Source organism: Miniopterus natalensis, chromosome 11, assembly GCF_054644295.1.
Source record: "Miniopterus natalensis isolate mMinNat1 chromosome 11, mMinNat1.hap1, whole genome shotgun sequence".
NCBI lineage: Eukaryota > Metazoa > Chordata > Mammalia > Chiroptera > Miniopteridae > Miniopterus > Miniopterus natalensis.
In genome coordinates, this window is record NC_142091.1 from 72,421,957 (window position 1) to 72,434,942 (window position 12,986).

Genomic DNA, 12,986 nt, shown 5'->3' on the forward strand with positions numbered 1-12,986 from the left:
TGGCTGACACTCCCGGGAACATGTAGGGTCCTAGCCCTTCACCTCCCCTGCCCTGGCACACCCCACTGGCTGGCCTTTATTCACACAGTGGCCACACGGCCACCTCCTGTGCCGCGGCTGCCATCCTGACCTACGCCCCCAAATGCCTGTTTGTCTTCCACCAGCACAACCACCCCCCCCACCAGGAAACGCCGCGGGGCCGCACTTCACCTGCACCCAAATGTGGACCACAAAGGCAGTGAAATAAAGGACGGCGTAGTTACGCGGGGCCTGGGATTTGCGGGTCTGGAGGAAGCACACCTGAGCTGGCTGGAAGCCCCAGCCCCACGTTAGTGCCCAGAACTGGGCCAGCCCCCCACACCCAAGCCCCTTGGCCTCCCTGGGGCTCCTGCTCAGGGCAATAGGGAGAACCTCGGCCAAGGGAGGGGCCCTGGGTGTGTCTGGCTCCTACCCAGCAAGCTGTGTTCTCTGGGAACTAGAACAGCAGGGCCTCACCCCTTACTGGGGCTCTGGGCTGAGAGGCAGGGACCCAGGTCCCAGACTACCAGGAGCTTCCACTGATGAGGGTGGCGAGGTGACAGCCCTTGGAATGGGCACAGTGGGTGTCAGCGTCCTGCCAGCCTCACCCATGCCCTGGATGCGGATAGCTGGAGACCGGATCCCTGGCCCAGCATGACCTTTTCTGCTCTAAGGTGGCCCACTGACCACTTTCCTAGGGGCAGAAAGGGCCTAGTTCCTCATTTCTGAGGCAGGGAAGGAGTGGGAGAGGCCTGGATGTGTCAGGAGGAGACTGTAGGCCTTCTTAGCTGTTTGGGGCGCTGGGAAGGGCCCTGTCCAAGGTCACTCAGCTCACTGTGACTAGACAAGCAGGTCCTCCATTAGTGCTGTCCCCCATCACTGGCTGCCTCTCCTGGCCTCCTCCTCTTGCTCCTCTCATAGGCATTTGGGTTGCTAGGAGTTTTCTGCCCCTGCTCCAGGGCCCAGGGGACACTGTTACTCAGAAAGTATTTGGCAAAAATAAAATTGAGCCACCTGGGGACTCCTCCAGGTGAGTCAATAAAAGTTGCTGCCTCCCCTGGGGAGGGACTAGGTGAGCACTCTGGGAGCTGTAACTAGGAGATGGCGGGCCCTGTGTCAAGAGGCCCAGCTGCCAGGGGAGGAGCCACAGGGACTCGGGGGGGGGGGGGGCAGAGGAGCCTGTCCAGCCCCAGCTCTGCCTCTCTGAGGCCAGGAGACTTTGGATGTGGCTGCTCTGGGTCTTGGATTCCTCACCTGCACAAGGGAGGTGGAAACATGCTTCTTGTAGGGCTGCCGCACGCAAAGGTGAGCCTTAGCACATAGCAGCTGCACTCAGTAACTGCCAGCCTCGCCTTTGCCTTCGACAGAAGGTTGACTCTACTCTCATCTACATGAGGCAGCTGGGACCACAGCCATCTGCAGCGGGGCCATGTGACACTTTAGTCCCTGCGCTTTCCTGGGCAGAACTGCCCAGCTCACGGGCTCCTCACAAAGCACCTGCATCTCCCCTCCTGCCCTAGAGGCCCCAGTGCAGCCTCCTGCTTTCATCTTGGCCCCCAACAGCACTGCCTCTGGTCCCTGTGTGCTCCAGGGTGCACAGCCTCGAGCAGGTCTCCCCTCCTCTCTGAGGTTTAGTTTTTCTGGCAACACAGACTCAGAGCCAGGCTGTTTTTATCACAGCTGTGTGGCCCAAGGCAGATCACTGAACCTCTCTGGGTCTCCATTGCCTCGTCTGTGAAATGGGGACAATATGGTTCCTTACAGGGTCATTAAGAGCATGAAATGAGTCAGTGCAAACAGTAAAAGACATTGAACTTGCCTGGCACACACTGGGCTTGCAGAGGGCAGGGGATCAGAGTGTATGAAGGGGTGGTTCACAAAGTCATGGGTGGGGTTAGGGGAACCAGCAAGGAGAGGAGAGACAGTGGGAAGCTGTTACCACGCAGGCCTGAGGGGCAGGGGAGGCAGTGGTTACTAGGTCACCAGCAAGGGAGGGACGCAGCTGGGAACCCACGCTCCACCTGGCTCTCCTCCCTTCCTTCGAGCTGCTGCAGGGGCTCCCGGTGGCAGAGCCAGCTGGAAGCCAGGGGTATAGGACCCTTCTGGTGACCAACAGCCAGCCTCCCAGGCCCCAAGCAGGCTGGAGAATGATCTGAAGGGACGCTGTGTGGCTTTTCAAAGTCCAGTGAGCCTTGGAACAAGCCCAGGCGGGTGATGGAGGAGAGGGTGACATTTCATAGCAGTTACGGGCACCCATGGGCTCCCCGTAGAAGAACAGGGTCCCTGCCTTGACTCTGCTTACCAGCTGTGAGACCAGGGGTGGGTGTCCAACTGTCCTGGATTGCCTGGGGTTTGTGCTAAAACTGGGAAAGTCCCTGGCAAACCAGGACCTGGGGGATCCCCTTGGCCCGGGGCAAGGACCTAACATCTCTGAGACTTGGTTCCCTCATGTGTAACACGGGGAAGGAGCCCTCTACCTCGTGCCGTGGGCCTGGGACTCCACACAGGACAGGTCGCTGGGAAAATCAATTCGGACCCAGCAGGGCGGATGGGATGGGTGCAGGTCGCCAGCCCTCAGTCGTCCTCAGAAACGCATCGGAAGGTGTTTTTCCAGCCGGGAGCCTAATAGTCAGCAGTTATTTATCGTCGCGTTTCCAGTGGGTAGGAAAGCCACAAATAAGTAAATTCAGGCGGCAGGGCACAATTATTGAGCCGCTGCTTTATTTCCCCATCTGGTCTCCAGCCCCGGCCGGCACTGGGTCGATAATAATTTATGACGCAGCCCCCAAAGCAGAGGGGAGGCGGCCAAAAAAACCACATTTGCTTGGAGTCACCCTCCCTGTGCCAGCTCTGTGCGCACAGGTGGCTGTGACGCTGAGGGGGAGGGGAGGAGGCAGAAAGTGGAGGCTGTGAGCATCACTGGGGGGGGGGAGGAGGGGGCATGGGGGGGCAGCTGGAGCCAACACTCCCAGTGCCAGGTAAAGGGGTTCAGGGGCCTGGGGCCCTGCCGCCGTGTCCAGCCTGGAGCATCAGCCAGCATTTACTCTGCTGTGGGAGGAGCGGGGCTGTGATTTGGTTTCATAATTTACGCAGCTGATTTCATCATGTTTCATGTTCTGTCATGTTTCCTGCTGTTACAATTACATCCTTCCCTCTGGGGGGCCTTAGGATGTTAAACTGGGATGCTGGGGGGAGGTGGCACCAAGCTAAGCTGTCAGCCTGGCTGGGGAGAGGGGGAGAGGCTGGGGGGGGGTCCCCAGGCAGTGGGGCTGAGGGGTGGGAAGCCCAGGGAAGAGGCTTTGCTGAGGGCGCTTGTCTGACCTCTGCGTGTGCGGAGAGTGCCAAGCTGGTCCTTAGGGGTTCACGTGGTACCACCTTTGGTCCTCACCACAGGCCTACAAGGGCACTTCCCTCATTAACCATTGAAGACACCTAATGCTCAGAGACGAGCACACAGGCCCCAAGTAACACAGCTTTTTAAGCTGCACGTGGGACCCGGCGCAGACCTCTGACTCCAGGCTGTTAACCACCTGTTCTTCCTGTAACAGCCCTCCTAACCCCCGGCCACATTCCAGTGCTCCAGGAGGCAGCTGAGGCCCCAAGAGGTCAAGGGCTTGTCCAAGGTCATCTAGCATAGAAGCACACTCCCTGCATGGCCTCTCTCTTAGGCCAAGCCATCTCTCCCACAAGTCCAGCCATCCCTCTATCCCCCTGTGACCCCAGCCCCATCTGGGGAGGCCCCAGGCTCCATTTTATGACCACAGCTGGGCAGAAACCTCATTTGCAAACAAAGGTAGCCTGCCCGCACACTCTTAATTAAGGGGATGCCCTTCTGAGGGCCTCAGAGGAACAGCCCTCCCAAGCCAGGGCCTACAGCATGCCCTGGTGTATCCAGAAGGCCAACCTGCCCCTTCCCCTGCCCCCCCCTGGAAACCGAGTCCCCCCTCCTTGTCCTACTTAGACGCAGCATGATTGTCCTGGGGTGGCCAGTGGCACTGAACAGGCTGACCCCCTCCCTGGCCCTCATCAGGGACAGTGTGACCATCCAGAGTGGCTTCTGGCACCACATATTCTCAAAGCCGGCAGCCCAGAGCGGCTCTGGAAAGAGCTTTGGGGAGGGCTCCAGCTTCCACCCACTGATGCCTCCCCTTTTCTTGTCTTTTCTTTCTGCCAGGCTCTTAAAAAAAATTAAACACGGATGGTTTCGTCTGGGGAGAATTAGTATTCCAGGCAGGGCTGGGGGTGTGATTGGAATGCCACGGCTGGAACCACAGAGCTGGTGGGAAGAGATGCTGCACCTGGTGGGGGCCCTGGGGTGGGGACGGAGGGCTCTGACCCAGCAAGGAGGCGTGGTGGGTCCCCCTGCCATGGGGAAGGTGAGGCTGGGTATGGCAGGAAGGGCTGGCATCGGGTCCAGGACTGGAGGAGGAGGTGATGGGGGTGGCTCAGGGCAGAGATTATGTCTGGCCAGGACACGTGGCTCCTGTGGCCCCAACGCAGCTATCCACCCCATCCATTTCCTCTCTCATTTGGCCCCCATTAACTGAAGGTGTGTGTCCCCACTGTGCCAGGACTGAGCTAGGTGCTGGGAAGCCAAGGGCAGGGGCATGCTGTTCTCACCACTGTGTGTCACTGGCACAGGGCCTTTGCCCCGCACACAGCAGGCGCTTACCAAAGACTGGTTAAATGGCTGTGAGAACATCAGGAGGCATCTCCCAAAGCACAGCTTGAAGAACATACAAATCACGGAAGGTCGACAGGTAACCACTGGAGCGAACAGTTCAGTTGGGATCTGAGACAGGACTTCTCAGAGCCTTTAACATATGAATGTGGCCTGTGAACCTGTGCAGGGAGGTCCGCCTGCAGCCTCCTGCCTGCCTGAGCACAGCCCTCTGTCTCTGGCCACACAGGTGATGCCACTGTGGGCGCTGAGTGGAGACAAGAGCGGGTTTGCATCCAGGCTCTGCGGTGGACCCGCTGTGTGACCTTGGGTGGCTCCTGAATAGCTGTTTCCTTAGGTGGAAAATTGAAATGGTGATAATAGTGTCTGTGGGTTCAGGGCACTGATGGCCTCAGACTCAATACAGGGTTGCTACTGCTGCTGTTGTATTATTATTACCCACATCAAGCACTTAGCCCTGGTGCCTGGGACCTCGTCAGAACTCAATCACCTTAGCTATGGTTGTCACTGCTGCTGACAGTCCTTGCCCTTAAGTCCATCCCCTTGGGAGGAGGACGATGGCTGCGTGAGTGGGCCTCGGGGGAAGGAACTGGGTCATCTAGGCCCTGCTCCATGTGTTCATCAAGAAGACCAGGCTGATAAAGAGCAGTGTCCCAGGGGAGTTCGAGTGGCCATTCTAAAGCAGGCCAGGAACAAGGGAGGGTTAGAGAAGGCTTCCTGGAGGAGGGGACTCTTGTCAGCCAGAGCTGAATGGCAGGCTCCTGGAGTGAAGACCGCCCTATGTGACCGCATAGCGCTGGTCGCTCACAGCATGGGGCAGACTCCAGAAGCTGACTGCGCAGGCTCGTGGGCAGGATCATTTCTCTCTAGGAAAAGTGGATTGGGGAGGCCGACCGCAGAGGTCAGAGGCCTGGCAATGCCGGACCTCCAGCTCCTCCCTTGGTTATCAGGATTCAGAAAGTGCTCCCACCCCCAACCATGACCGTGGCATCCTTGGCTGCTCCTGGAGTCCATGGGGAACTGAGATCCAAGCATTTCCCCAAGGTCACACCCAGGTCAGGGGCCCAGAATCCCTGTAGCCCGGTGCCCTGCCTGGGCCTGCATCCTGGGGGGCGCGTGCCTGTGCGTTGGTGACCGCAGGTCAGGGAAGCTCACAGGCCTGCAGCTGCCGTGCATGGCCAAGCCCAGCTCCAGGAGCGAAGGTACCGGGGGCCTCGCCAGCCACAACTTCAAAGGGCCTCATTATTAACAGAAGTGCTCCAGGAATCCTTTTTCTCCCTCCGCTCCTAAGGCGGGCTCCCAAATGAAAAGGCCCATCTACAGCGAGCGAACCTCAGAGGAAGGCCACGCGGCTGCGGAGCCTCAGTCCACCCTCACGCGAGGTGTGGGCTTCCTTTATTTATTTAAAATAGTCTCTCTCTTTGTCCCTTCCTCCCAATTCAGTCGGTCTCTCAGGCTGCACTTTAAGTCCTTTTGAAGTGTTACAACCATTTTCTCCCCTTTCAATTAACAATAAGAAAAGGAAGCTAATAGCTTCCTGAGCTACTCGCTGTAAATATTAACAAAGTCTGGCCGCTGGGCCTGGGTGGCTGCGCTGCTCCAGGAGAGGGTGTTTACGGGAAGGAGGGGAGGGGGTGGGAGATTTCCAACACTGGAGGCGACAATCCCTTGGCACGGGCTTCTGCTGGTGCAGGGAAACCAGAGAGCTGGGGGAGCCGGGCGAGAGGGTGCCTGTCCCTGAGGGCCGGAGGCTGGCACCGCTGGCGGGAGGGATGTGGGACACTTCTGGAAGAAAAGGCAGCTTCCCCCAGCTGCACCTGGGTAACTTGGAGGACACAGGTGTGTGGCCTGGAATTCCCAGCCTGAGAGACCGACTGAATTGGGAGGAAGGGACAAAGAGAGAGACTATTTTAAATAAATAAAGGAAGCCCACACCTCGCGTGAGGGTGGACTAAGGCTCCGCAGCCGCTGTGGCTTTGTGTGTGGTCAGTGGCAAAGGTCTAAGGAGGACTGGCTTTTGTATACAAAGACTGGAAGGGGTGCTGATGGTCCCCAGGGTGCCCTCTGGACCCTGGCACCTATGATGTAGGGCTCCTGAAAGAATCTGAGGCCAGGGAGTGGACTGAGGGAAGGGGGCAGAGGAGGGGAGCTGATACCTGTGAGCAGAGCCCCATGCGAGAGCACACAGAGCCAGGGTGGACAAGAGGGACTGGGTCTCCTGCCTCCCAGCTCCCACTGCCCGTGTTTCCTGAGAAAGGTCTGGCCTTCTCTGGTGGCACCAGAATCATCGTTCAGGCCCCCTGGGCTAGACCCAGGCCTGTGTTCCTGAGCAGAGTGAAAGCAGCCCTGCTGTCCCAGGCCTGCCACTCCTGTCTCTACCATGTTCAGGAAAGCTCTGGCCACTGTCTCCTCCCTTCGGGCTGTGAGCCCCCACATCTCCTCTGCCCCTCCTCAGTGGCAGGGCCACCTTGCAGGCTGCCCCCTCCAGAGGCTGGGTGCCAGCTGCCCCTGGCTGGCTTTGCCCCCTTGACCACTCTCACTACTCACTTGACAGAGAAGTTCCTCCTGCCACCTGCCCTTGCTCCTCGAGGCTCAGGAGCACTCCAGACCCAGGAGGCCTCTTCAGGCTCCTGCCTGCTCTTCTGTCTCCCAAAGCCCAGGGGTGACAGTGCCCACTCAGTGGCCTTTCTATTACTTGGCTGCATTGGGCGGCAGCACCCTTAACTGGTAGGGCCGTGTCCAGACCTCCCAGTCAGTGCAGGGAAGGGGCTGCTGGGCCCGGCAGGCAGGCAGGTGCTAACAGTCCAAGCTGATTTGGCCCCTGGTCTGCTCTGAGAGCCCAGCAGCAGGGGATGGGTGTGCAAGTGTGTGAGCCAGTCCGTGGGTGGCTGAAAGAGCCAACTCTGGATCCAAAAGTCTGGATTTTGTCAGAAAACAGTTTAATTAGCAGCGTGGAGGCTTGGAGGGTTCACACTGAGTTTGCAGGCTCTCTCACCTACGCCCTTCTCACCCACCATGTGGGTGCTGTGTGTGGTGCCAAGCCTGGGGGCCAGAGAGAGTGAGAAATGGGCAGGGGGGGCCCTCTCGTCTGGCAGTCTAGAGGGAGGAACTGGAGCCTCCAGCATACCCCCTCCAGAGGCCCCTTGGCTGCCCCTGCCCATAGCACCTAGAACCCATATCCTAGTGCTTGCAGAAGGGGGAGGGAACCCACTCAGCAGAAGGGGAGGGAACCTCAGGCCTGTCTTCAGGGAGGTCTTTGAGTCAGCCCCTCCCCTCAACCCACTGCTCCCCTCCCCCAGCCTAGGCCTCCACCCCTGCTCCTGGTGACAGTCCCAGCCTGTCATTGGTCCCTTTCCATGTACCCTGGCACTCTCCAGTTCTCCACATGGTGGCCAGAGTGATCTTTCTAAATTGCAGACCTGGTCATGCCCCTCCCTGCCCAGGCACCTGCGCTGGCTCCCCATTTCCCTCAGTATGAACACAGGCCCTCCACAGGGCATTCAAAACTACCCCCAAGGTCAGAATCCCATCTCCCACTTCAGCTCAGATCACTGCCCTCCACTAAGTCAGAGCTTTGGGACACCAGCCTCTCACCACACCAAGCCCTCCCTCTGAGCTTTCGCATATGCTGTTCCCTCAGCCTGAACCGTGCTTCCTACTCCACTCTCTACTACCATGCTGACCCCGTTACAGGAACAGTCCACAGTCCCAAATGGAAAAGCTTCCCCCCCCTCTGGCTCTGGCCCCCAGCCTTCTGCCTCCTGGAGAGAGGGCACCTGGCAATGACAGCCCCCAGGCCCATGCTGGCTCCAGAGGAGTGACCCACACACTGCAGGGGGAAAGGAACAGGCCCTGTAGGTAGCCAACCTGGTGGGAGGAAGTCGGCAGCCACGGAACAAACTCCACGTTTGAAGCACAAAGAGCCTTTTCATCTCTGAAGGTCAGGCACAGATGCTGACCTCAGCCTGGAAGTCCAAAACGAAAGAAAACGCCGGGTCTCCTAGTTCGCACCAGCTTTGACCCGCTTACAATGATCTAAACCCGGCCCTCTTTGCATCTGTCCAGGGAGGGGGCGGGCATGGTGTTCATTTAAAACACCGCTTGGCTAAGTCTCCAGCCATAAAGCCCACCTGGGTTTCCAGCAGCACATCCTAGGCGTCGGATTAATAACCCGCACATAAAAACCTGTCCGAAGAGCCATAGGTTGAAATGAAGCAGGAGGGCTAATTGCTAATATAAGAATTAATATCAGTGAAGAGCGAACTTTCGGGAGCCAGGAACTGTAATGATGAAGAACATTTCCATAGCAGGGAAGCCCTGAGGTCCAAAGGGGGCGGGGTGGCTCTGGAAGATGGACAGGTGGTCGGGAGGAGACTGGCCACACCTGCCCCACTCTAGCTTGCCAGTGAGCTCACATGACTATCATGACATGGGAGTCTGGAGGACCCCAGGACCACAGCACTCGTCACCCTCCCTAGGAAGCACCTGTGATTCACAACCTGCCCCTCTCCCCGGGCTGGGCGAGGTGAGGCTAATGCCCTGTGACTCACACTGTGGTCCTTTGAAAACCAGTGGCTGCTCTACTGGACCTCGAGCTCCTGGAGGACAGGGGCTCCCCTTTAGATCCCAGTGTCCTGCATGGTGCCGGGAGCATGACTGGATCCAGTACATGTTCGTGGGATGGATGGATGGAGGATGGATGGATGGATGGATGGATGGATGGATGGATGGATGGATGGATGGATGAATGGATGGGTGATTGCACGAGAGGGCCTCAGGAAAAACCCAAAGTGTCTCAGTACAGTGGGCCCAGGGTCCACCTTGTATTTGGCTGGTGGTATGTTTCTGCTGTGCTGAGACTGGCATCATGTGGGGAGAGGGAACTGGCCCAGAGTTCAAGGCCCTGGCTGTCATGTAGGTTGTACAACCTTGGACAAGCCCCCTCCTCTATGTTTTTTTTTAAGTCCCCATTGCACCTGCACGGTGGCGACAGTCCTCCCTGCTCTGCCAGCCATGCTGGGTTGTCCCAAGGCTCAGGGAAGACAGTAAAGCAGAAATGACCTGGAAAAGATCAAGTCCCTTTGTAAGTGGAAAATGCAGTGGTGTGGAGATGCAGGACCGTGCACTCGGCTTTCTTTCCCCCCTTTCAGATTTCTTTTAATACAGTTATGATGTTATCTACAACCAAAAGTAGAACTGTGCAAGCATCTCAAGCAGTTACAAATGGAAGCTTTTATCATGTTGACCCAAAAAATGGTTCTTTGGTACCTGAACGCAGAGACCAGTGGGTAGGGAGGAAGGCGAGGTGAGGTGGGGGTGAGCAGAGGCAGTCTCATGGGGAAAGTACCCATGAGCTGGCCAAAGAGGCGGGGCCAAGAGGGGTCCCCAGTTACTGAACCCTTGGGGACCCCCACAGATTCATTTCGTCCTTCGTCAACTGGACTGACCACATAGAAAGTCCACATGTCACCGCTAACTTCGTCGGCACTGTGTGGTTCTGCTTACTCTGTCCAATTGTGTGCCCACTGGGGGCTCAGTTGGCTCTGACGGGAGGTGTTTGCCAGAAGAGCGCATTTACATATTTATTCCTGGGCCCGGTGAATACAGGTGGCTACTAAGTCATCATGATGCACCCACACATGGAACAAGCTCACAGCTCCAGCACTGCCCACCACGCTGATCTTGGAATACAAACATGCACCCCGACGCCCTAGAGGCACCCACTCACTCGAGGCAGAAACACTTGAGGAGCCCAGTATACTCAGTGGGGTCTGGGGCATATGGTGCACCCAGGGTTCCCAGGAAGCTTTGCAGGACCATAGGGAAGGCAGGGGGTAGGGGAAGGGGGAAATGGGGACAGCAGGGAGGGCAGACGCAGGATAAATAAAGCTGGACGGGCCAGAACCTTGCTTGGACCCTTGGTTTTCTAAATGAGGAAGCAGAGTCAGGAGTTCACGGGATGCATTAATTAGGCACCTTCTACGTGCGAGGCAGTGGGCCAGGCCATATCTGAGTGATCAGTCTCAGAGAAGCAGATGCAGTTCCTTCCAAGATACTGTGTCATTGCTGTCATGGCTTGTGCGACTATGCACCCCAGTGTAGGAGCTGAGGGGTGATATAAGATGGACTCTTGCAGGATGGGGAGCGGCATGGGGTTTGGGGGAAGTGGTGGGAGACAGGCAGGTGGAGCAGGCAGGGCCAGGCTGCCATAGGAGCACTGCCCGATCCTGAGGGCTGTGGGAAGGGTCTGATGCTGGCGGATGGAGCTGCCTTCCTGCACTCATAGTTTCAAAAGGAGAACTTGGGTAGTGTCTCTCCGTCATGGGGGAGCAGCAGCCATGCCTGGCTGGAGCCTCTGGGCTCCAGGACACTGCCGCCCACCCCCACCCCCGGCAGTGTAAAACGGTTTCCTCGCCCTGGCCAGGGAAGCAGATGACCTCATTGGACTCTTTCCATCTCTTGCTTTCATAGAGAAATTACAATTTATAATTGGATGAAATCACACGGGTGTAATAGCTATAAGAGCCCGAGCTGGAGCCCGGCATCACCCCTCATGGGGCAACTCTGTCCTCAGCTTCCCTCCTGTCCGGCCCCCACCCTGCCCTTTCCTGGAGGCCGCCCCCCTCCTACTTCACCTGCCTGCTCACACCTCAGGATTGCTGTCCCCTGGGGCCCACTGGTCCTTAAACCTTGCTCCTGGGGAAGCTCTTCCCAAGACCTGCCCCCATCCTGTGGACCCCATCAGCCTGCACCCCACCTGGCCAGCACCACCCCTCTTTCTGCATGCACTCCCTGCCAGGCTGGGCGCCCAGTGGGCAGTGAGCCCCTAGCTTGGGTTTATTAAAACACATACCCTAAAAATTTGTTTTTATTTGGAACAGCCCCTGACAACAAGTATTTTTCAAACCAGCCACCTTCAGCCCTACAAAGAAAAGTGCCCAGATGCAGCTGAGCCCATCTGGATCCTATTTCAAATCAGAGCTGACACTCTCAGATGTGTAATGAAAGCACTTTACCAAAGAGGGGCTCCTGCAGGGGGAGTACGGACACCAGGGCACCGGGCCTTCAGTGAGCCACGCTAACGAGAGGGCCACACTAATGAGAGGCAGCGAGGGCTTTGGGTTTTGTTTTGGATTCCTGCAAACAGCCGGCCCTGCCCCCAGGTCTCTGTGGAAGGGCAGTTGGGGGTGTGGAGCACTGACCCCTGCCTGGGAAGTGGGGTGGTTGCAGGAGGGAGGCAGGGACACAGCTTCCCTGGTTCCCTGGTGCTCCTGCTTCCTAAGGGCAGCGGGAAAGGCAGTGCTTGTTCTGGGAGCTGAGGCCACGGTGGCCCAGTTGGATCCTTTGAATGACATTAGCAAGAGGAGCAGGTGCTGGGGGAAGTGGAGCCAGCTCTGGGCCTGGAGCAGGGCCCCTGCAGGGTCAGGAGCTCTCAGAACTTCCTTTTTCTCTTTCCAGTCCTTCCAGCCCCAGGAAAAGGGGAACCAGGATGCTGGGAGGCAGGGGGCTGTGCATGGCCAGCTGTTTGTTATCTGGATTTGAGAAGAGAAGGGAGGTGGTGGAGAATAGTCCCAGCCCCCTCCCAGCTGGAAAAGTGGCGTTCAAGAAATAGCTTCCCAGGGAAGGGAAGAGAGGGGTTGCAGCCGGGCAGCCTGTCTCCAGGTGGCTCCTATTCCGGGGCTTAATCACTTCTATTGTTTTTTGGCAGGTGAGGCAGGCAGTGGGTGAGAAGGACTTCTTTTTGGACCGACAAGACCAGGAGGTGAAGCAGGAATAACTGCCCCCCCTCCCCGCCTCCCCAGCAAGAGACCTCTCTACAAACAGGAGCAGCCAAGCAGCACCGAGCCCCGAGCCCCCCAAGCATCTTCCCAAAGAGGGGCCTGTGGGGCCTGACAGCTCGGTGGCGCATGTCAGCAGCTCATCCCCGCGGTGAACATCTGAACTCCTCAGCGGGTATTGGACCCCCTCCTCCCCACCGGAGACACAGCCTGAGTGGCAGGAGTACCTAGTCTTTAGAGAGTGGCTCCCTCTCAGCTCTGTCACACAAGAGCGCTCTCTCCATCAGAGCCCATTCTGCCGAGTGACTTAAAGGGATTAAAAAAAGAGAAACTTGGTAAAGAAAAGGGGTAAAAGCCACACAGAAGCCTTTCGGAGAAGGTGGTGGCCAACAGACAAAAGAGCAAAAGTTGAAAGAAGGCAGCGAGAGGCCACCCTCCCGGGATGGGCGCCAGGCCATAGGGCATGCCTGGGGGGCCGGGGCCCAGAACATCCAGGGACTCCACGGGGG

The 12,986-nt window shown here is 57.7% G+C and overlaps 1 protein-coding gene across 5 annotated transcripts in view; it reads right to left on the minus strand.

Annotated features, from left to right (window-relative positions):
- MACROD1 (mono-ADP ribosylhydrolase 1) overlaps positions 1-12,986 on the minus strand; it is a 132,332-nt gene that overhangs the window by 70,812 nt on the left and 48,534 nt on the right. The gene's annotated exons all lie outside the window — the stretch shown is intronic.